The 21,754-nt window shown below is 43.6% G+C and overlaps 1 protein-coding gene across 2 annotated transcripts in view; it reads right to left on the bottom strand.

Annotated features, from left to right (window-relative positions):
- The window catches only part of LOC141126885 (sialidase-3-like), a 32,012-nt gene extending 16,190 nt beyond the window's left edge, over nucleotides 1-15,822 (bottom strand). The window contains exon 1 of one of the 2 annotated variants that reach the window (XM_073612923.1): nucleotides 15,542-15,822. The gene's annotated coding sequence lies outside the window, so the exon portion shown is untranslated. The remainder of the gene's footprint in view (nucleotides 1-15,541) is intronic. The other variant, XM_073612922.1, reaches the window with a different exon arrangement.
- Between the last annotated feature and the right edge of the window lie 5,932 nt (nucleotides 15,823-21,754).

The following is a 21,754-nucleotide window of genomic DNA, read 5'->3' as shown; positions in this document are numbered from 1 at the left end:
TTCTCAATTGGGCCACAGACAGACAAAGAAGGCTTTAAACCTTTTACCGCCAGGTCCATACATCGTACGGACATGACAGCGGGGGGGGTTACACACACTTCTGGTGGCTACAGAAATTGGGATTGTGTGTATATCTGGCAAGCTGATTGTTGGCTGTTAGTTGGAATCGATCAGGCAGCTAGGCCAGCAATCAGCTTGTCAGACTTGTCAGATATACACCCAAAAATGGCTCTGGCAGCACTTTTCGTCAATAAAAATCACTGTAAAAGATGCAGTCTTTATCAGGTCAGAAGAAGCTGTGTGTTCATTCTCTAGGAAGAGAGGGAATTTGCGATATACTTTAGCTGCTTGGTGATTCTTCATCAAAACCCGAGACTGGAAAATCCATGGAAAAACAGAAGGATGGAAAGTCTGATAGGTAGAGATAAACTCAAATCGCGAAATTGTGACATAAAATGTGAGAATAAATTCAAAAGATCTACAACCGTTCTGCGTCATTCAGTCCACGCTTAGACCCCCCCCTCCCCCCCCAACCTTGACATTCCTTCACAGGCTACAACTCCCCCATACGTTACCCTTATACTGTGTATAAACTTCAACATTCTTCACTGATAGAATACATGGAGTATGTATACAATCATATCTTCATTTTACACCCAGGACTGCCTTCCTATTAGGCAACTGTAGGCACTGAGCCAGTCATGAAGGGAAATGGGTTGCGGGCAATGCTGTTACAATGGGGGCCCTGCTGATGGGGGTGATATGATGGCGCCCGCTCCCTTTTACTGCCCGCATTTGCACCTGTGTCAGTGGACTTATGGCTTGTGTTGATGACATCGGAGATCATTCAGAATCCATTGACCTGTAGTTGAGCTCCTTCTGACTTGCAATTGACCCGCTGCAAGTGGGATTTGCACACTTGTATAGGAATGCAAAATCTGTGTGAAGCAAACATGAGCCTGTCGATACCGGCCCATAAAAGTGGCTGTAAACCCTTACAGACCACTTTGTGCTACAGGTAAGCCTATAATAAAGCTTACCTGTAGCTACCCAGGATATCTCCTAAACCTGCACGGTTTAGGAGATATCCCCTGTATTTGCATGTGCCAACGCCATCGGCACACGCGCACTGACACAAACTGAAGCAATGGCACCGTTGCTTCAGTGAGTGTGCCGTTAACACGCGCATGTGCGGGAGTGACGTCATCGCGGCTCCGGCCAATCACAGCGCTGGAGCCGCGATAATCGTAAGTAACCCCCGGGAGTGATGTCTGTGACTGTGTACGGGCACTGCAGTGATGGCTTCGATCTCAGGTGAGTATTACATAATGAGCTAGTATGCTATGCATACTAGCTCATTATGCCTTTGTCTTGCAGGTGTTAATTTTTTTTTTTTTTTTCAAAGTGGGTTTACAACCACTGTAAGTGTTAGTAAAGCCTTCTTTTGCAGAAAGGCAGGTTTTGTTTTGTCTCTTTTGTCACAGATGCTTCTACCTGTCAGCAGAGAAGATGGGGAGAGCTGAATAATAAGCAATACACTATATTGTCAAAAGTATTGGAACTGCCTGTAGGAGGGATGTGATGCTGGAACCGGCGCAGGAATCGCGCTGGTCCCCGCATCGCACATATGTGAACCCAGGGTAATGACATCCCAGTCTTAGTCCGTAGGGTTCAATATTGAGTTGGCCCACCCTTTTCAGCTATAACAGCTTCAACTCTTCTGGGATGGCTGTCCACAAGGTTTAGGAGTGTGTCTATGGGAATGTTTGACCATTCTTCCAGAAGAGCATTTGTGAGGTCAGGCACGGATGTTGGATGAGAAGGCCTGGCTCGCAGTCTCTGCTCTAATTCATCCCAAAGGTGTTCTATCAGGTTGAGGTCAGGACCAGTCAAGTTCCTCCACCCCAAACTCGCTCATCCATGTCTTTATGGACCTTGATTTGTGCACTGGTACTCAGTCATGTTGGAACAGGAAGCGGCCATCCCCAAATGATTCCCACAAAGTTGGGAACATGAAATTGTCCAAAATGTCTTAGTATACCGACGCCCTAAAAGCTCCCTTCATTGGAACTAAGGGACCAAGCCCAACCCCTGAAAAACAACCCCACACCATAATCCCCCCCTCCACCAAATGATTTGGACCAGTGCACAAAGCAAGGTCCATAAAGACATGGATGAGTGAGTTTAGGGTGGAGGAACTTGACTGGCCTGCACAGAGTCCTGACCTCAACCCAATAGAACACCTCACAAATGCGCTTTTGGAAGAATGGTCAAACATTCCCATAGACACACTCCTAAACCTTGTGGACAGCCTTCCCAGAAGAGTTGAAGCCGTTATAGCTGAAAAGGGTGGGCCAACTTAATATTGAACCCCACGGACTAAGACTGGGATGACATTAAAACTCATGTGCGTGTAAAGGCAGGCGTACCAATATTTTTGATAATAGAGTGTAGATGTCAGGCATTTAGGACCCAGACCTGAAACTTAAAGGACTAATTACAGGATCACAAAATAGTGACTCTTATAATTATATAACCGTATAACATTGGGACATGGATGGGCTTTTTTACTGTTTCCCGTAACGCATTTAAACTCAGATATACAAGTTTAGCTTCATCTGAGTGTTAAGCTGTGTTGTGCTGGCTGTATAACAGACAAACACATTGCTTTTTTATCTTTATTTCTGTGATGGGTCAGACAGATGATGTCATTGGGTTTGTCCCCGGCTCCTGCCAACTATTCAGCATATAATTTGTGGCGGTGTGCAAACCCACACAGGGGCCACATCCACTAAACGGTGTTCTATGGGATTGTTCAGGGAAGTTATAAAAGGCTTTGAGTCATTTTTAACTTATTAAACCTATTTTTTAAGTGGAAGTTTTCTATTTTCTATATTCTATGTGTGTATTATGGATTGTACAATTCATTTGTAAGGTGTATGGCCAGCCTTATAGCTAAAATCAATGTAAAAAAAACAAAAAAAAAAACAAACAAACACACCCAATGCCTCATTGCCCTGAGCCTCCACTGCACTATAAAACAATTAATACAATTATAACAACAACAAAAAAAATACATACAAACCTTTTTACTCCTGACCAATGACATCAGTGGTCCTTGCTCTTCCCTCCAATGGTGGATGGACCCTACTGCTGCACTGGTCATCCTCACGTAACGTTGTGCAAGTTCCACTCAGTGCTACTCTGAGCACAGGCTGCATGATGACGCCGCTCCAAGGAGCAGGTCCATGGCAACCTGGGCTCAGAGGAAGTGGGCTGCATGACCCTGGCCACCATGAGGACATCTAGTGGCATAAAGGAGCTACTGAGAGGGAAAGCTCTGGATTGCCTGTGAATATCGCAGTAAAAACTGGTTCTTTCATGTTTGCTTATACTGGGCCGGCGGGGATACCACTATTCTGGGGATCTTCCAAGCGAGGTACCCCCACCCTATTGGGCGATTGGCTGAGCTCTACTTGAGAGCTCCCAAACGGGAGATATCTTTGTGTTGGGGTTGACCCTAATGTGAAAAGGCATCTCAATTTCTACCTGGTGACCAGCAAGCCTCCTTTGTGAATCTCCAAGATTTGTTGGAGGGGTGGTGTTAACTGTACAAGGTTATACATTAGCCTCTGGGGAATGTGCCTTATAGATATCAACATTTGTACCTTCTGTTTGGGGCCCTTCTGCACCTTTATACATCTATAATCGGAGCTCTATGGTTTACCCATCTATATTTTCTATCAGCCTCCCATGACCTTACATCTCCTTGTTAGAGTGCTCAGACATTTTGGCTACCTTGGTTTTTGGGCCTCTACCGGCCCAGTGTTTGGAGAATTGGACCTCATTGGTCATCTGGTATCTTCTGGTCTCTCTCTTTGAAGGCCCCTGTATGCCCCTGTGTCCGCCCCTAGGATTTGTTCTCGTCAATCAGCACCCACCCAATCTGTCCTGAGGATTTAAATAAGTTTTGCGAAACGAGTTGACAAGCATGCATGGAGGAGTTGTGGACCTGACTCTTGATATCCACTCACATTTCCTTCCATATTGATGGACTTCTATACGTCTTATATGATTGGATCCATGCCTCCATTTCTGTAATTGGGTATCTTTTGACCCACTGTTGAGTAGAGCAGTGGTTCTCAACCCTGTCCTCAAGTACCCCCAACAGGCCATGTTTGCAGATTTTCCTTGATCTTGCACAGGTGCTTTAAATCAGAGTCTATGGCTTGGTATTTTGGACAGCTATTTTATCTAAGAGAAATTCCCAAAACATGGCCTGTTGGGGGTACTTGAGGACAGGGTTGAGAACCACTGGAGTAGAGGGCGTTGTAACAAATTTATTATGTGTGTTGTCCCTTTTTTTACAATAATTGTAATAAGGATTGTATTCTGTTACGCGTACTGCCTCATGATGTGCCCATTCTACTTTCTCAACCCGTTTTCTACTTATACTGGGCTAATCATTTAAATTAATTTCCTGAGAGGTAAGCTGACTTTTTTAAATGTAAAAAAAAAAAAGAAAAAAGAAAAGACAAATAGAGAAACTTTGAAAAAGCATAAAATCTGAGCTAAGATGTTGTTTTTGAAAGTCTCTCGTTATTAAAAGCGTAATTAAGGGCAAACATTTTTGTTTTGGATAGAGTGTAGAAGGAATTAGAACCTTGTCAGGTTTTTATTGCTATTCGTGTCCCCGTCAGGGAGATTCCCCCTCTCTATTTATCTTATGTACTGATATTATCGAAAACTGAAAGTAAAAGAAAATCCAAAATTTTGGGTTGACATCGGAAAAGGAATAGAGTGGAAATCTTCCAATGGGGGGCACCAGTTCTGGTAACCTCCTGGGATTCCCTCACTTCCTGTTTTGGCTATGGAACAGGAAGTAAAAGAATTCTCCCTAATGCGACACCGATGGCAAAAAAAACCTAACAGGGTGTATAACCTTCCTTACTCTACCCAAAATGAGAAACAAGGTTTTGCCTTTAGTTCTATTTTAATGTTATGGATGTCTTAACAGACAGCAGTAGATAAAAACCTGTTTCCTGGCTCTTCCATTGGAATACATAATGTTATTGTATTGTGTAACCACAGCTATCGTCTAGGCACACCCAGAGAGGCCCAAACGCAGAGATGACAGTGCTTCAGTCAGAGAGAGAATTCTGTTATATGAAGCCAAATGTTTTTCTTTTTTTTTCTTGAATACTTCTTAAGATTTGTAGAGCTGCAAAGTGGAGGTAAAATTCCAGCCAGAAGTTTTTTTTTTTTTTAGTTTTTGAAGGAGTGTCAAACTTTTGTCAGTTTTTTAGTGTTATTAATGATATATACAGTATCTCACAAAAGTGAGTACACCCCTCTCTCATTTTTGTAAGTATTTTATTATACCTTTTCATGTGACAACACTGAAGAAATGACACTTTGCTACAATGTAAAGTAGTGAGTGTACAGCTTGTATAACAGTGTAAATTTGCTGTCCCCTCAAAATAACTCAACACACAGCCATTAATGTCTAAACCGCTGGCAACAAAAGTGAGTACACCCCTGAGTGGAAATGTCCAAATTGGGCCCAAAGTGTCAATATTTTGTGTGGACACCATTATTTTCCAGCACTGCCTTAACCCTCTTGGGCATGGAGTTCACCAGAACTTCACAGGTTGCCACTGGAGTCCTCTTCCACTCCTCCATGATGACATCATGGAGCTGGTGGATGTTAGAGACCTTACGCTCCTCAACCTTCCGTTTGGGGATGCCCCACAGATGCTTAATAGGGTTTAGGTCTGGAGACAGGCTTGGCCAGTCCATCACCTTTACCCTCAGCTTCATTAGCAAGGCAGTGGTCGTCTTGGAGGTGTGTTTGGGGTCGTTATGTTGGAATACTGCCCTGCGGCCCAGTATCCGAAGGGAGGGGATCATGCTCTGCTTCAGTATGTCACAGTACATGTTGGCATTCATGGTTCCCTCAATGAACTGTAGCTTCCCAGTGCCGGCAACACTCATGCAGCCCCAGACCATGACACTCCCACCACTATGCTTGACTGTAGGTAAGACATACTTGTCTTTGTACTCCTTACCTGGTTGACACCATCTGAACCAAATAAGTTTATCTTGGTCTCATCAGACCACAGGACATGGTTCCAGTAATCCATGTCCTTAGTCTGCTTGTCGTCAGCAAACTGTTTGGTGTAATGGTGTGGGGGATATTTTCTTGGCACACTTTGGGCCCCTTAGTACCAACTGAGCATCGTTTAAACGCCACGGCCTACCTGAGTATTGCTAAAAGAAATGGGTGCTGCGCTAATCCAAAAAATGAAAAAATGTGATAGCTTATAAAAATGTGAATCAACTAAATAAGGTAAACGGGTAACACGCTAGTATGTACAGTGTCCTGTGATGAATTCCAATAGTAACAGTGTAGCGATAACTAACCTATATCAAATTACCCTTATGTGAAAACCGTGACAGCACAGTATGTGTAGGGAACCAGCCTCATACACACATAATATCGTTGTGACATGTGCAAAGTAAAGCTTAAAGTGCTAATGTGCCCCTGTGCAATCCTCAATAAAATATAATCATAAATATGTGTACAACAGACATAAGTATTATAACAAGAGATAGGACAAAAAACATATAATGAATATAACACATGTATATATGATACCTAAATAACAAGTGTAGCACAATAAATAAGTAAAAAGTGCAAAACAAGCAAAATAAATAATTGAAAAAAAGTGTGAAAAACGTATCTGTGCAAATAAATGTGTACCATATATCTATAAGCCACAAATAAACAAGATAAGATATAATAAAAATTGTGCAACGAACGCATCAGTGGACCCTGTGCTTTAGTCCCTCAGTATCAGCATCAATAACGGCAGAGCGAACATAAGGAAGAACAGAAGGGTACCAGATAGTGTAGTATTTTGAACCAATCTATGTCTTTATTAAGTTTAAAAGCATGTACTCACATGAAGTAAATACACATCCTGTATATCTCCTACGAGCGGCGAGCTCGTCAATCTGAATCTCAGTCAGTGCCTATCCCGTCCCTACGCGTGACGTCACCCAATCACGTGACTTCATCAGGGGACACTATCTGGTACCTTTCTGTTCTTCCTTATGTTCGCTCTGCCGTTATTGATGCTGATACTGAGGGACTAAAGCACAGGGACCACCGGCTCCGGTCCAGGGACCCCAAAGAGAGACCATCTCCATTTGTTTTCTATGCGGTTGTCCCATTACCGCAAGGTAAGGGGCCATTACCCACCTGTGTGTGTGTTCAAGCACGAAGAGGATACACACTCTCTCTCTTTCGGCACCCCACTGGTTATTTATTGCACATCCAAAGGATCACTATATATTGCACGTTAGAGCTGTCACTGGCACATATGTTGGATGTGTTTTGGACTGTGTCTGGACTTTAAATGACAATATTTGTGGTCACTTTTTATGTCATTTTCATTTGTGGTTTATGAATATATGCCACACATTCATTTGCACTGATGCGTTTGTTGCACAATTTTTAATATATCTTATCTTGTTTATTTGTGGCTTATAGATATATGGTACACATTTATTTGCACAGATACGTTTTTCACACTTTTTTTCAATTATTTATTTTGCTTGTTTTGCACTTTTTACTTATTTATTGTGCTACACATGTTATTTAGGTATCATATATACATGTGTTATATTCATTATATGTTTTTTGTCCTATCTCTTGTTATAATACTTATGTCTGTTGTACACATATTTATGATTATATTTTATTGAGGATTGCACAGGGGCACATTAGCACTTTAAGCTTTACTTTGCACATGTCACAACGATATTATGTGTGTATGAGGCTGGTTCCCTACACATACTGTGCTGTCACGGTTTTCACATAAGGTTAATTTGATATAGGTTAGTTATCGCTACACTGTTACTATTGGAATTCATCACAGGACACTGTGCATACTAGCGTGTTACCCGTTTACCTTATTTAGTTGATTCACATTTTTATAAGCTATCACATTTTTTCATTTTTTGGATTAGCGCAGCACCCATTTCTTTTAGCCTTACACTGCCTATGGGCCCTGTTTGATCCCATTCGGTGTCTGCAGCTGTCCACGTACACCATTTTTTCCAAGGTAGCGCAGGAATAAATCCTTATTGCTACCTGAGTATTGTTGCTGACCATGTCCATCCCTTTATGATTACAGTGTCCCCATCTTCTGATGGCTCCTTCCAGCAGGATAATGCACCATGTCACAAAGCTCCAATCATCTCACCACTGGTTTCTTGAACATGACAATGAAGTCACTGTACTCCAATGGCCTCCAGAGTCACCAGATCTCAATCCAATAGAGCACCTTTGGGATGTGGTGGAACGGAAGATTTGCATTATGGATAAATCTGCAGCAACTGCGCGATGTTATCATGTCAATATGGACCAAAACCTCTGAGGAATGTTTCCAACACCTTGTTGAATCTATGCCACAAAGAATGAAGGCAGGATATACCAGGCGTTTCAACCTTTGTCCGTGCTACCTGTATACTAGTTGGGGGGGGGGGGGGATCCCTTTCCTGTTTTGATCACCTGAACAGGAAGTAAATGAAGACAGATCTCCTGATACACAGACAGCAATACAAAATGAACAGAGATCCTAACAATTCTCAGATATTCAAAGCTAAAGCAAAGAAACTAAGCAAAGTTTCAATATAACTAGTTTGAAAATTCCAGGATATACAGTACATCAAGTTCAAGCAAACCTGCACTTTGCAAGTAACAGGTCTCCTTTACAGTAGGCAATGTAGGCTGGCTGCATTCACCTTTGCTCCATCCAATGCTCCAGTCTGGTGGAAGAGAGAGAATCAGTATTTTAGACTTAATTTTAAATTTAAATTTTAGTTTAGGCTGTAAAACCCAACTCTGGGCTTCCCCCCTCAACCATATCTTTTTCACTTGTCTTCAAGCCCATCACATGACATGCAGGGTCCTGTTTGGATTGTTTTTATGCAGTGAAGCAGAAAGCGGTGCTGACTTTGCATTATTACACTGTGAATGCAGGCTGCCGTAGTGTCGCCCTGCACTCTAAAGCCTCGTACACGCCATCGGATTTTCCGCAGAGAAAGCCTCAAACTTTTGTCTGAAGGGCGTTGGCCCAAAATTGTTGGGCAACAAACACGTACGTAGTGACGTACTAGACGAGCCGATAAAGAGGAAGTTCAACTGTCAGGCGCCACCCTTTGGGCTCCTTCTGCTAATTTCGTGTTAGTAGAAGTTTGGTGAGTGTTGATCCGGGCTTTTCATTTCGTGCTTTTCAGTTCGTTTCTGAACGGCCGTTAGTCAACCAGACATGTTGCGGAATCGGAGGAGATAACGTGTTATTTATTAATGGCCTTGGAGTTATTGCTTTGACCCAAGTCCAGTCCAGGAACAGGAGGAGGAGGAGGAGTTCTTGGACCAAAAATTGGTTGCTTTATTAATGGTGACCAATTGTGTCATATGCCTTTGCTGCGGGAGCTCCAGGAGAATAATCCGGATGATTTTCCGAATTATCTCTGGATGACGGACCCCTGCTTTCGCCAACTCTTAGCATTGTTGAGCCCCTATATTAAGAAGCAGGACACATGCATGAGGCTTTATTTTATTTTTTAGTTAAATAATGATTTGATTTGGTATATTTTCTATATTTTTGGATGCATAGAATGCACTTTTTGGTTAAGTTCTATTGGCAGATAGCATGTCTAATTTTATTTATTTTCTTTTTATTTTCTTTTTTTTTTAAAAACATAATAATATTATTCTTGATATCACTAGAAAATAAAAGCCTTTTAAAATACGTTTGCCATAACTCCATCAGTATCACCAGCAAAGCAGCTTCATTATTATCCAATTAAAGAAGAAGAGAATTGTGCGCTGCATTTGGAGATTTCATAATTTGCCGCGTCACGAATGTTAATTCTCCATTACGAACACTAGTTTACAAGACCGACTGCTTCTGGCTCATCCTTGCTTCCGAGCATGCGTGTTTGTACTTTGGACTTTTGTCCGACGGACTTGTGTACATACGTTCGGAAAATCCGACAACAGACATTTGTCCGCGGAAAATTTTAAAGCCTGCCATCCAACATTTGTCCGATGGAGCATACAAACGGTTGGATTTTCCTCCAACAGTCTATCATCACACAATTCACGTTGGAAAATCCGACCGTGTGTACGTGGCTTAAAGCGGAGTTCCACCCAAAAATGGAACTTCCGCTTTTTGGAATCCTCCCCCCCTCCCTCCGGTGTCACATTTGGCACCTTTCAGGGGGGAAGGGGGAGCAGATACATGTCTAATCCAGGTATTTTCTCCCACTTCCGGGCAAAGATAGCCGCAGTATCCAAGGATATCTATGCCATATCCGGCGCCTCCTCCTTTCCCCCCACCCTGCTGTCTTCTGGGAGAGACACAGGTCCCAGAAGACAGCAGGGACCAGTGGGATCACGCAGCGCGACTCGCGCATGCTCAGTAGGGAACCAGGCTGTGAAGCCGCAAGGCTTCACTTCCTGATTCCCTTACCGAAAATGGCGGTGCCTCCACCCGAGAGCCGAGGGATAGATCGGCTTCGGGTGCAGACATTGCGGGCGCCCTGGACAGGTAAGTGTCTATATTTTAAAAGTCAGCAGCTTTTTCTTCTTATTATTCATATTTTAGACAATCTTTCAGTAAATATTATCGTTTATTTATAAAAGTTATAATAAATGTAAACAAATCGGATACCGGTCGAAAAAACAAAAAAAAAAAACAAAAAAAAACAGTGTGGGGGTCCCCCCAATCCAAACCAGGCCCTTCTACTCTAGTATGGATTTTAAGAGGAACCCCACACATTTTTAATTTTTTTTTTTTCTTATTGCGCTTAAAGGAACGCAAAACCCGCATTGATTGCCCACTCAGCCACCCCGTGCTGCATTATAGGGAGGTTGGAGAAGCGTTCCTTTTTGCCTTCATTCTTCACAGCTGCCCTGATGAAGCATAGCCATTCACTTTTATGGACCAGAGTGTGATACTTGCTTGACAATTATACACTCAGACAATGACAAGTTCTGCACCACAATTGTTCAATTCATGGAGATAGTCACAGACAATTGTAGCTACTTGAGATGACCGCAAATGTCTCAGCTGCCGAAATTTGAATCTCATCTGTAGAGAATTACGCACGTTTAAAGTGGAACTCTAGCCAGATTATTTTTTCAGACTGTCCATAGAGTGGAGAGACGGGTAGGAGTTCCCAAAAGCAAAGGGGAAATCTACTTGTCACCAGAACAGGTGTCCCTCCTAGATTGTAAGCTCTAATGGGCAGGGCCCTCTGATTCCTCCTGTATTCAGTTGTATTGATATACTGTCTACCAGTGGCGGCTCGTGGTTTTATGTTTGGGGGGGGGGGCAGCAAACAACCACCCTCCATGGCACCTCAAAGCCCCCCCCTGCCCGTTGTCTGCCGGTCGGTCCACTTACCCCATGTAGGCGGCGGGCATCGGGCAGTGGCGGGGATTGGGGCATCGGCTGACATTAGGCTGTGGCAGGCATCGGTTAGCGGCTCCTGTGTCTTCTCCGCCTCCTCCTCGTTTCCACCGTGCGTTTCCTTCCCTCTTCCTAGGCGTACAATAGGGGCACCTGTCCTTTAAGCCAATTGGGTGACGGGTATCAGACCCCGCTTCCCGATTGGCCGGAAGGAGGATCAGTGTGGCAACAGTGAATATTCACTCGCTGTTGTAACATCTGGATGGGTTTGTAGTGCAATGCTGTGCGCCACAAGCCTATGGCTCTAAGCAGGTGCTTCAAAAAAACACCCCCGCCGCTGAAATTCAGGCACTCGGCATCCTGAAAGGGGCCAGACGCATGAATGGGGGGTGGCGGCGGCGATGGGAAGAGCATCGCATTGCCGCATTGCTAGAAGGAGGAGGGGGTGGCGGCCGTGGATAGAGAGGGTGGCGCTCGGGCTCCCCTAATGGAGGGGCCGCCCCTGCTGTCTGCCCTCATGTTGTAAAGCGGCACATAAATGGTTGGCGCTATATAAATCCTGTTTAATAATAATTGTAAGATTTCCCCTTTATTTCTTTTTTGATGGCAACTGTATCATTTTGTATTTCTCATCACCTTATGACAATGGTCACCAGGAGGATTAGAGAAGGGAAATCTCCCCAGCAGGAATACAGACATTAATAAAAACCTGGCGGAGGGTCTTACCTTACCACGCTATATCCAAAACTAAAAAAAATAAAATTGTCCGGGAATCTACGTTATACTTTTCAGGAATCAGATACAATCTACCCCCCCCCCCCATGCTGCAAGGGTTAAATGCTCATTTAGTCTACAGGTGCAGGGATAAGCTGTATTGCTTGCCCTGTTCATCGAACCGTATGTTTAATCGCCGGTTTTCTAGCCGTGGCTCTGGGCGGTTCTTTTGGCATCATCACATGCAGAGTGCAGAGCTATTAACCCTGCATTGTACGTAGGAGAGGCAACCACGGCTGGGAGCGACTTAGAGAAACTCCATATCCCTGCACCCCTGGACTAAACCATTGCGAGGGGGGGGGGTTCAATACAAGGGTAGATTTTGTCTAATTCCTAGAGTTCAGCTTTAAATAGAAAATCATTTTATCAAACATTTACTTTGCAGGTTTCTGCAGAAAAAAAAAAAAATGATCACAGGAAGAGCCAGTTATCAGATCTCCATACAACACCACAAAATAGTTATGTTTCTATCAATGTAGCAAGCTGTTACATTGAAGAGGCACGGTTGAACCAACTGTGAGTCCTGGTGAGACTACACATGGCTGAAGGGATGAGGGCTGATTGCAGGATCTGCCCTTTACATACTTGATACACAACTGCTTTAAGGCTCGGTTCACACCTATGCAGTTTGGTTTTGATCCGTATCTGCATTGCTTTTTGCGATGCATTTTGCGTTTTTGCACGTGTGTTTTTGACACATATTTTTAATGCTTTTTTTGATGCATTTTTGATGTTTATTTTTTGGCCAATTTGTTGTTGGCTAAATTTAAAAAAAAAACGCAAATCGTGGCAAAAACACACTTCATCCTTTTCTGCAGCTTCTCCACGGAGTCCTGGTTCACACTTATGCGATGCGGGAAATGCAGCAAATCCTGTGCATTTCCCGCACAGCACTACAATCGCACGGCGGTGTGTCGATGTTAGAGTAACGACACCCCGAAACGCGATCGTAAAACGCAGCGCGATTGCCAGCATTGCATCGCATGGGTGTAAACACCCATGCGATGCGATTCATGTGCCGAAAATAAAAGGGTCCTGCACCATTTTGGTGCAGATGCGATGCGATGCAATTTGAGCCATTCAAAATGTATGGCTCAAAACGCAATGCACAAACATCACATGTGATGTGCACAGGAATGCGGCGCTTTTCCTGTGTGACTCACATGCTGTTTCTGCATCACACCGATGTGAACCTAAAGCCTCATACGCACGATCAGATTTTCGGACCACCGTTCGTCCGTTTTTTGTTGCATGCTAGTCTCATGTCAAGAGTGAAGAGGTTATTCACCATAGGAAAATTCTCGTATGACAGAATACAACTTCAGAAGTGATGTAATGTGTTGAATAGTTTTGTATGTATTCTTTCGTTTCTGAGCATGCGCAGACTTGCTCTTACGATCTTTTTTGGACAAAAACCGTACTAATGAAACAAAAATCGGACGTTGCGTTCACATCCGACAAAAATGTTATAGTCTGCACATCCAGCTTTTGTCGGACCAAAAAACGGAAATGGGCTGTCGATAGCACCGTACCAATGATCCGAAAATTGGCAGATCGTTCGTTACTTTCGATTTTCGTATCGCGTGTACGGGCCTTAAGTCTATTGGACGGAAAAAACGCACTGCTTTGCATTTTAAAAAAATCCCCGACCCTTTCCAAAAACGCAGCGTTAAAAAAAGAAAAGAAAAAAAAAAAAGCATAGATGTGAATGTGTCCCATAGGAAACCATGTTTAATGACTGTAGTGCGTTTCTGCAAAAAGCTTTAAAAAAAAAAAAAAAACGCACAGGCGTGAACCGAGCCTAAAAACACCATTTAGATCAGTTTTATAATCAATGAATAAATATATTTAAAACCGCTAGTACAATGTTATTTACTTGCAGCCCCTGGAAAGCAGAGACCAGACTGCAATATGCTCAGTTTCTGTCATCTAACATGTTTCAGGCACTGGGAGCTGGAAGAGCTGAGGAGGGCACAGGGTGGGGGGGGGCCACAGCTACCGTATATAATGAAATTCTTCTGTTCTATAACCACTTGCCGACTGCCGCACGCCGTTTTACGTCGACACAATGGCAGCGGTGGGCAAATGGGCGTACCTGTACGTCCCCTTTAATTTGCAGGGCTAGTGGGCACGTGCGCACCCGCCCCCTACAGCGTGACCATGCCCGCGGGTCCCGTGGACTCAATGTCCGCTGACGTCCTGCGACACAAGGCATTTCCCTTTTCTGCCTAGTGTCATGACAGAAATCTACTGCTTCCTGTCATCAGGAGAAGTGATCGCTGTCATGTCAGTGGTAGCCCATCCCCCCCACAGTTGGAATCACTCCCTGGGACACACTTAACCCCTTGATCGCCCCCTAGTGTTTAACCCCTTCCCTGCCAGTGTCATTTACACAGTAATCAGTGGAATTTTATAGCACCGATTGCTGTATAAATGACAATGGTCCCAAAATAGTGTCAAAAGTGTCCGATGTGTCTGCCATAATGTCGCAGTCACAATAAAAAAAAAAAAAAAAATTATCGCAGATCGCCGCCATTACTAATAAAAAAAAAAAAAAATTTCATAAATCTATTACCTTTTTTGTAGACGCTATAACTTTTGCGCAAACCAATCAATATATGCTTATTGCGATTTTTTTTTACCAAAAATATGTAGAACAATACACATCGGCCTAAACTGAGGAAAAAATTTGTTTTTTTAATATATTTTTTTGGGGGGGATATTTATTATAGCAAAAAGTTAAAAAAAAAAAAATATTGCTTTTTTTTTCAAAATTGTCGCTCTTTTTTTGTTTATAGCGCAAAAAATAAAAACCGCAGAGGAGATCAAATACCACCAAAAGAAAGCTCTATTTGTGGGAAAAAAAAGGATGTCAGCTCTGTTTTGGTGTAACATCGCACGACCGCGCAATCGCCAGTTAAAGCGACGCAGTGCCGAATCGCAAAAAGTGCCCTGGCCAGGAAGAAGGGTAAAATCTTCCGGGGGGGGGGGGGCTGAAGCGGATAATGAACAGGTGGGTGACATGGGAAGAGCTGCAGTAAGGGCGGTATGAAGGGGGCTGAACTGAACTACAATCATTCCCCACACTTAGGGCCTCCTCCACCGCCCTTATTGCTTCATTCGCCATATTGCAAAAAAAAAAAAAAAAAAAAAGAAAAATGCAGCAGCACAAGTGAGACTCCCTGCAGCATGTGATCTAAGCTGAGAACTCGGGCGCAGAGAGATGTAATAATCTGATGGGTGATTGAGCCTGCTACCTCCTGGATAGGGACACTTACCGGGTGTCAGTGTATGGAGCCTTGTCGGTGATCCTGGTCCTCGGCTTGCTGGGGGCTCTTTCTTATCGGTGGCCCCTGTAGATGTGGATGGGGGTCCTGGGCGGCTGTCACACAGCTCTGCTGACCTTGACACTCAGCTGGTGTCTGTGCTGTGATGGGAGACTGCTAGACTTTCCTCTCTTCTATCCTGTGTATGGGGAACCTCCCAAAACTTTGCTGACTTCCTACTGGCTGCAGAATCCTGGCACTCACAGCGCCTAGCACAGCTATACACAGGAACCCCCCTCCTTGTGTCCTGCCAGTGTATGGCCGCCCCGCAGGGCTGGATCTTTTTCTCCATTGTTAGTGTGGATGTTATCTGTGCTGCCTCTGTTCTCAGCAGCCGGAATAGACATCGGGGCTGATTTACTAAAAAACTGGCGCACTCAGAATCTGGTCCAGCTCTGCATAGAAACCAACCAGCTTCCAGGTTTTAATGTTAAAGTTTAATCACTTAAGGACCGAGCCTCTTTCTGAAATTTGTTGTTTACAAGTTAAAAACTGTTTTGTTTTTTTTTGCTAGAAAATTACTTAGAACCCCCAAACATTATACTTTTTTTTTTTTCGAACACCCTAGAGACTAAAATAGCGGTCGTTGCAATACTTTCTGTCACGCCGTATTTGCGCAGCGGTCATACAAGCGCACTTTTTTTGGAAAAAATACACTTTTTTGAATTAAAAATGAATAAATAAATAAATTGTGAAAGATGATGTTACGACGAGTAAATTGATACCCAACATGTCACGCTTCAAAATTGCGCCCCCTTTAAAAATCTCCATAGGCGTCGTTTAAAGATTTCTACAGGTTGCATGTTGTGAGTCACAGAGGAGGTCTAGGGCTAGAATTATTGCTATCGCTCTACCGATCACGGAGATACCTCACATGTTTGGTTTGAACACCGTTTTCATGTGCGGGAACTACTCACGTATGGATTCGCTTCTGTGCGCGAGCTCATCGGGACGGGGCAAGTTTTAAACATTTTTTTTTCTTATTTATTTTACATTTTATTTTTTATTTTTACACTGTTCTTTAAAAAAAAATTGTGTCACTTTTTTTCCTATTACATGGAATGTAAACATCCCTTGTAATAGAACAAAAAGCATGACAGGACCTCTTAAATATGAGATCTGGGGTCAAAAAGACCTCACATCTCATATTTACACTAAAATGCAATTAAAAAAAAAAAAATTGTCATTTAAAAAAATAATTTAAAAAAAATGTCCCTTTAAGAGCTATGGGCGGAAGCGACGTCAAAACGTCACTTCCGCCCATAGCTCTTAAAGGGCCATTTTTTAAAAATTATTATTTTTTTAAATGACAATTTTTTTTTTTTTGGAGACGGGTAGGGGCCATCTTCCCCTCACTCGTCTCCATGCCCAGCAAGGGTGAATATCCGATCGCCTCCGCTGCTGCCGACGGCTCTGGCAAGCAGCGGAGGGCACAGGAGCGCGGCGGGAGGGCCCTCTCCCGCCGCCGATAAAAGTGATCTCGCGGCGAATCCGCCGCAGAGACCACTTTTATTTGAAACGGGTTCGCTCACTGAAGAAGAGGATACGGGGCTATGGTAGCTAGCTGCTGCCATAACTACGATACTCCTCTTCAAAGTACCGACGTATAACAACGGTGGGCGGTCCAGAAGTGGTTAGTTAACCACTTCAGCCCCAGAAGGTTTTACCCCCTTCATGACCAGGCCATTTTTTGCGATAAGGCCCTGCGTTGCTTTAACTGACAATTGCGCGGTCAAGCGACACTGTACACAAATCTACAGTCTAGCAAATGGGCAATGCTTTTGCGTGTGTGTGGGCAGTCCCTGTGACTGAGATCCTAGATGGCAGACTGTGCTGGTTTTGCAAAAATCTCCATTAATAAATTCCTGGCATGACACATAATACAGCAACTATCGTCCTTCATATAAGATCCCAGTTTTATCATTAAAATGGAACTTAGATAGGCGGCTCTTGTAATGATGTAGAAGAAATCACAGCACGGACATACAACATAAACCTTGTTTCCCGGGCTTGCAAGTGTTTTTCTATGATTAGATTATATGTGGCCTTCAACCACTTCAGCCCCGGAAGGTTTTACCCCCCCCTTCATGACCAGGTCATTTTTTGCGATTCGGCACTGCATTGTTTTAACTGACAATTTCGCGGTCGTGCGACGCTGTACCCAAATAGAATTGATCTTTTTTTCCCCACAAATAAAGCTTTCTTTTGGTGGTATTTGATCACCTCCGTTTTTTTTTTGTTTTTTGCGCTATAAACAAAGAGCGACAATTTAAATAAAAAAAATAAATAAAAATACAATATTTTTTACTTTCTGCTTCATATTTTTGGTAAAAAAAAATCCCAATAAGAGTATATTGATTGGTTTGTGCAAAAGTTATCACGTCTACAAACTATGGGATATTTTGATGGCATTTTTATTTTTACTAGTAATGGCAGCCATCAGCGATTTCTAGCGGGACTGCGACATTGCGGCCGACGAATCTGACGGGGGGGTGTATTTACCCCACTTTTATAACTCTTCAGCATCCCTCACTAAACTGTGCACTGTAAATGAATTGGATATTTAAAAAAAAAAAATTCTCAGCACCTACTGTATATCTGCTGTATTCATTTTTCACTTCCTCCTCCCTGGCCGCGGGCCATCGCATCATTTCCTGTTTGCAATGCCTTCTGGGAAGGGGCGACAACTTCCTCTGACACTGTCGTTGCTATGGAAACCTGACCTGAAACCTATTACACTGCTTGTGCTGCACTGAGCATGTGCGAGATCTGCAAGGATGAGATCCAGGAAGAAATACAGTCTGGCTTCAGATGCCCACACTTAAGATGGCCACGGCCTGCTGTAAGTTTAAAAAATAACAAACTACTGCTATAAACTAACAAAACAGACCTTAGTTTACAGACTAACTTTACTAGAATACATTAAGCTTGTGTATTATAGGGGTATTTTTATTTAAAAAGTATCATTTCGGCCGGAACACCACTTTAAGGCAAATCCACTCTGCACCCTTTGATTGCCCCTGATGTTAACGCTTTCCCTGCCAGTGTCAGTACAGTGACAGTGCATTTTTTTTTTAGCACTGATCAGTGTATTAGTGACACTGGTCCCCAAAAAGTGTCACTTAGGGGTTGATTTACTAAAGGCAAATCCACTGTGCACTGCAAGTGCACTTGGAAGTGCAGTCGCTGTAGATCTGAGGGGGACATGCAAGGAAAATAAAAAAACTGCAATTTGGCTTGCACATGATTGGATGATAAAATCAGCAAAGATTCACCTCATTTCTAGAACTTCCCCCCAGATCTACAGCGACTGCACTTCCAAGTGCACTTGCAGTGCGCAGTGGATTTGCCTTAGTAAATCAACCCCTAAGTGACACTTTTTGGGGACCAGTGTCACTAATACACTGATCAGTGCTAAAAAAAATGCACTGCCACTGTACTAATGACACTGGCAGGGAAGGGGTTAACATCAGGGGCGATCAAAGGGTTAAGTGTGCTCCTAGGGAGTGCTTTATAACTGTGTGGGGGGTGGCTTAACTGGAGGGAAACAGAGATCCGTGTTCCTGCTCAGCAGAAAAAACAAGAGCTTCATCTTTCTCTCTGACAGAATGGTGGTCTGCCTTGTTTACATAGACAAACTACCATTCTGCCTCTCCTGTCAACGATTTGCCGGTCTCGACGGACATCGCGTCCACCAGAGCCGCTGATTGGCTCCTGCTGTGTCCAATCACAGCGGTTGCGGGACACCGGCGGCGCGCACGCCCCGGAAGAAGAAGCAACATACAGGTACTTTGTTTCCCGCAGCCGGGCTGCCCTGCCACAGTAAATGTGCGGTGGGTGGTCCGGAAGCGGTTAAAGTGGAAACGATAGGCAATTTTTAAAGTTTTTTGGATAGAGAGAAGAGGGATTAGACCCCCTGTCAGGTTTTTATAGCTATCTGTGCCCCATTAGGGAGAGTCACCCTTTCTATTTGCCCTGTTTGTCATTATCACTGAAAATGAAAGTGAAAGAAAATCTCAAAACTTTGGGTGTCACTAGAATAGGAGTAGTGGGAAATCTTCCAATGGGAACATTAGTTCTGGTGACAACCAGGGATTCCCTCACTTTGGAGGGATTTCCTCTCATTTCCTGTTTTGGCTACGGAAATTTCCCCCAATGGAACACATATGGGAAAAAAAAACCTGTTTTGTTAACACTTCAGCTGTCTGCAATGGTACAAAGCATTGAAAAGCTATTTACAAATTAAATAATTTTTTTTTTTTTTCAATTTTGCGCTTTTTGCAATGGGAAATGTGTAAATATATGTTAAAGGTGTAAAAATATTAATGAACAAAGCAAAACAAAAAGTTTTAATTACTAATAGTTTATAAAATAGAAGTGAACAAAAACAAAAACCAGCAGGAAAATAATAATTAATTGGAAAAGGAGAAAAAGGAGTTAAAGCAAAGTTCCAGTACCCCAAATACTTGTCCAAACATATACAGCAACAGCAATATGTCATATGTGTGCTCCTTGTAATTTATGTTAAAATATTAGATTACTAACCAGATCTTGGAAGCAGGCAGGTTCCATGTCAGCTGTGGGCATCTGAAGCCCTCTCCTCTTGATTCCTGGGATTCGGTGCAGCTGGCTACCCAGCATGCACCTCCTGATCTTGCACTTGCGCAGTAATGCCACGGCACGGTGCTCTCTCTTCTTCACAGGTTGTAAAAAGCAATAGCAGCGTCGGTGGAAGTTGCTATAGGAAGCTGTCAATCAGGACATCCCGGTCCTCCTGTTCGAGTTATTTCCGGTCTGGAAATAATGCAAGATTTCGTCACTAGTCGATTTGCATGGACTCCTGGGATATGTGATGCCGCTATCCCCGGAGTCCTTGTGAATTGCCTAGTGACGCAGTGGCCTAGGCAGCCACATCCGGAAGTGCTGCTGAGAAAAACAGCAAAAAGGTATATACCGTATATTCACGAGTATAAGCCGACGTGAATATAAGCTGAGGCACCTAATTTTACCACAAAAAACTGGGAAAACTTATTGACTCAAGTATAAGCCTAGGGTGGGAAATGCAGCAGCTACTGGTACATTTTCAGGATGCGGTGTGGAACGGACAACACAGAGGCTGCCAGCGTCACTGTGCCCATCAATGCATCCTCACTGCCCATCATTGCAGCCTTACTGTGCCCATCATTCTAGCCTCACTGTGCCCATCACTGCAGCCTCACCATGCCCATCATTGCAGCCTTACCGTGCCCATCATTTCAGCCTTACTGTGCCCATCATTGTAGCCTCACTGTGCCCATCACCGCAGCCTCACCATGCCCATCATTACAGCCTTACTGTTCCCATCATTATAGCCTCACTGTGGCCATCACCGCAGCCTCACCATGCCCATCATTGTAGTCTTACGACCATCATTGCCGCCTCATTGTGCCCGCCATTGCAGCCTCAATGTGCCCATCATTGCAGACTCACTAGTAGTGACTGTGCCCATTCATGCAGTCTCAGCAGCAGTCAGTACCGGGATTGCACAGCGAGCATCTCCCGCTGTATCTCAGAGCTCAGTCTGAAATGTTCGGCTGCACTGTGACAAAAGTCCCGCCCTCCACCTAGACCAGCTCGTGTGATAGATGCAGTGTTCTGTCTATTACACGAGCTGGTCTAGGAGGAGGGCGGGACTTTTGTCACAGTGCAGCCGAACATTTCAGAGTCAGCTCCGAGACACAGCGGTCTCCCACTGTGTAAGGGAGGGAGAGAGGGGAGTGCTGCAGACACAGTTCAATGCAGCCCCAGGACAAGCAGCCTAATGCCCGGTACCCCTGCCCTCACTTCAGTATAAGCCGAGGGGGGGGGGGTTCAGCATAAAAAATGTGCTGAAAAACTCGGCTTATACTCGAGTATATACGGTATTTCCCAAAAAAAAAATTGGCCATTGTTAAAAGCATTCTCAATGGCCATAAGATACATTGCACATATAAAAATTGGGTGGAACTCCGCTTTAATTAGGGCTGATTAGAGTAAATTAAGGATTAATAAGGGGTTAAAACAGAGCAACCTTTAAACAAAACATTTTTTTTTTTACTTGACAGGTTGCTTAAAACTGACTTCATCTGCAGATCGAAGTTCATCCCTTTGATCTGTAGATGAAGAAACAGAAAGATACACAAAGAA

The sequence above is a fragment of the Aquarana catesbeiana genome, linkage group LG02, assembly GCF_042186555.1.
Source record: "Aquarana catesbeiana isolate 2022-GZ linkage group LG02, ASM4218655v1, whole genome shotgun sequence".
In the NCBI taxonomy this organism is placed as follows: Eukaryota; Metazoa; Chordata; class Amphibia; order Anura; family Ranidae; genus Aquarana; species Aquarana catesbeiana.
Note: the sequence above shows the minus strand (reverse complement) of the source record. Positions and strands in the feature narration are given on the sequence as shown.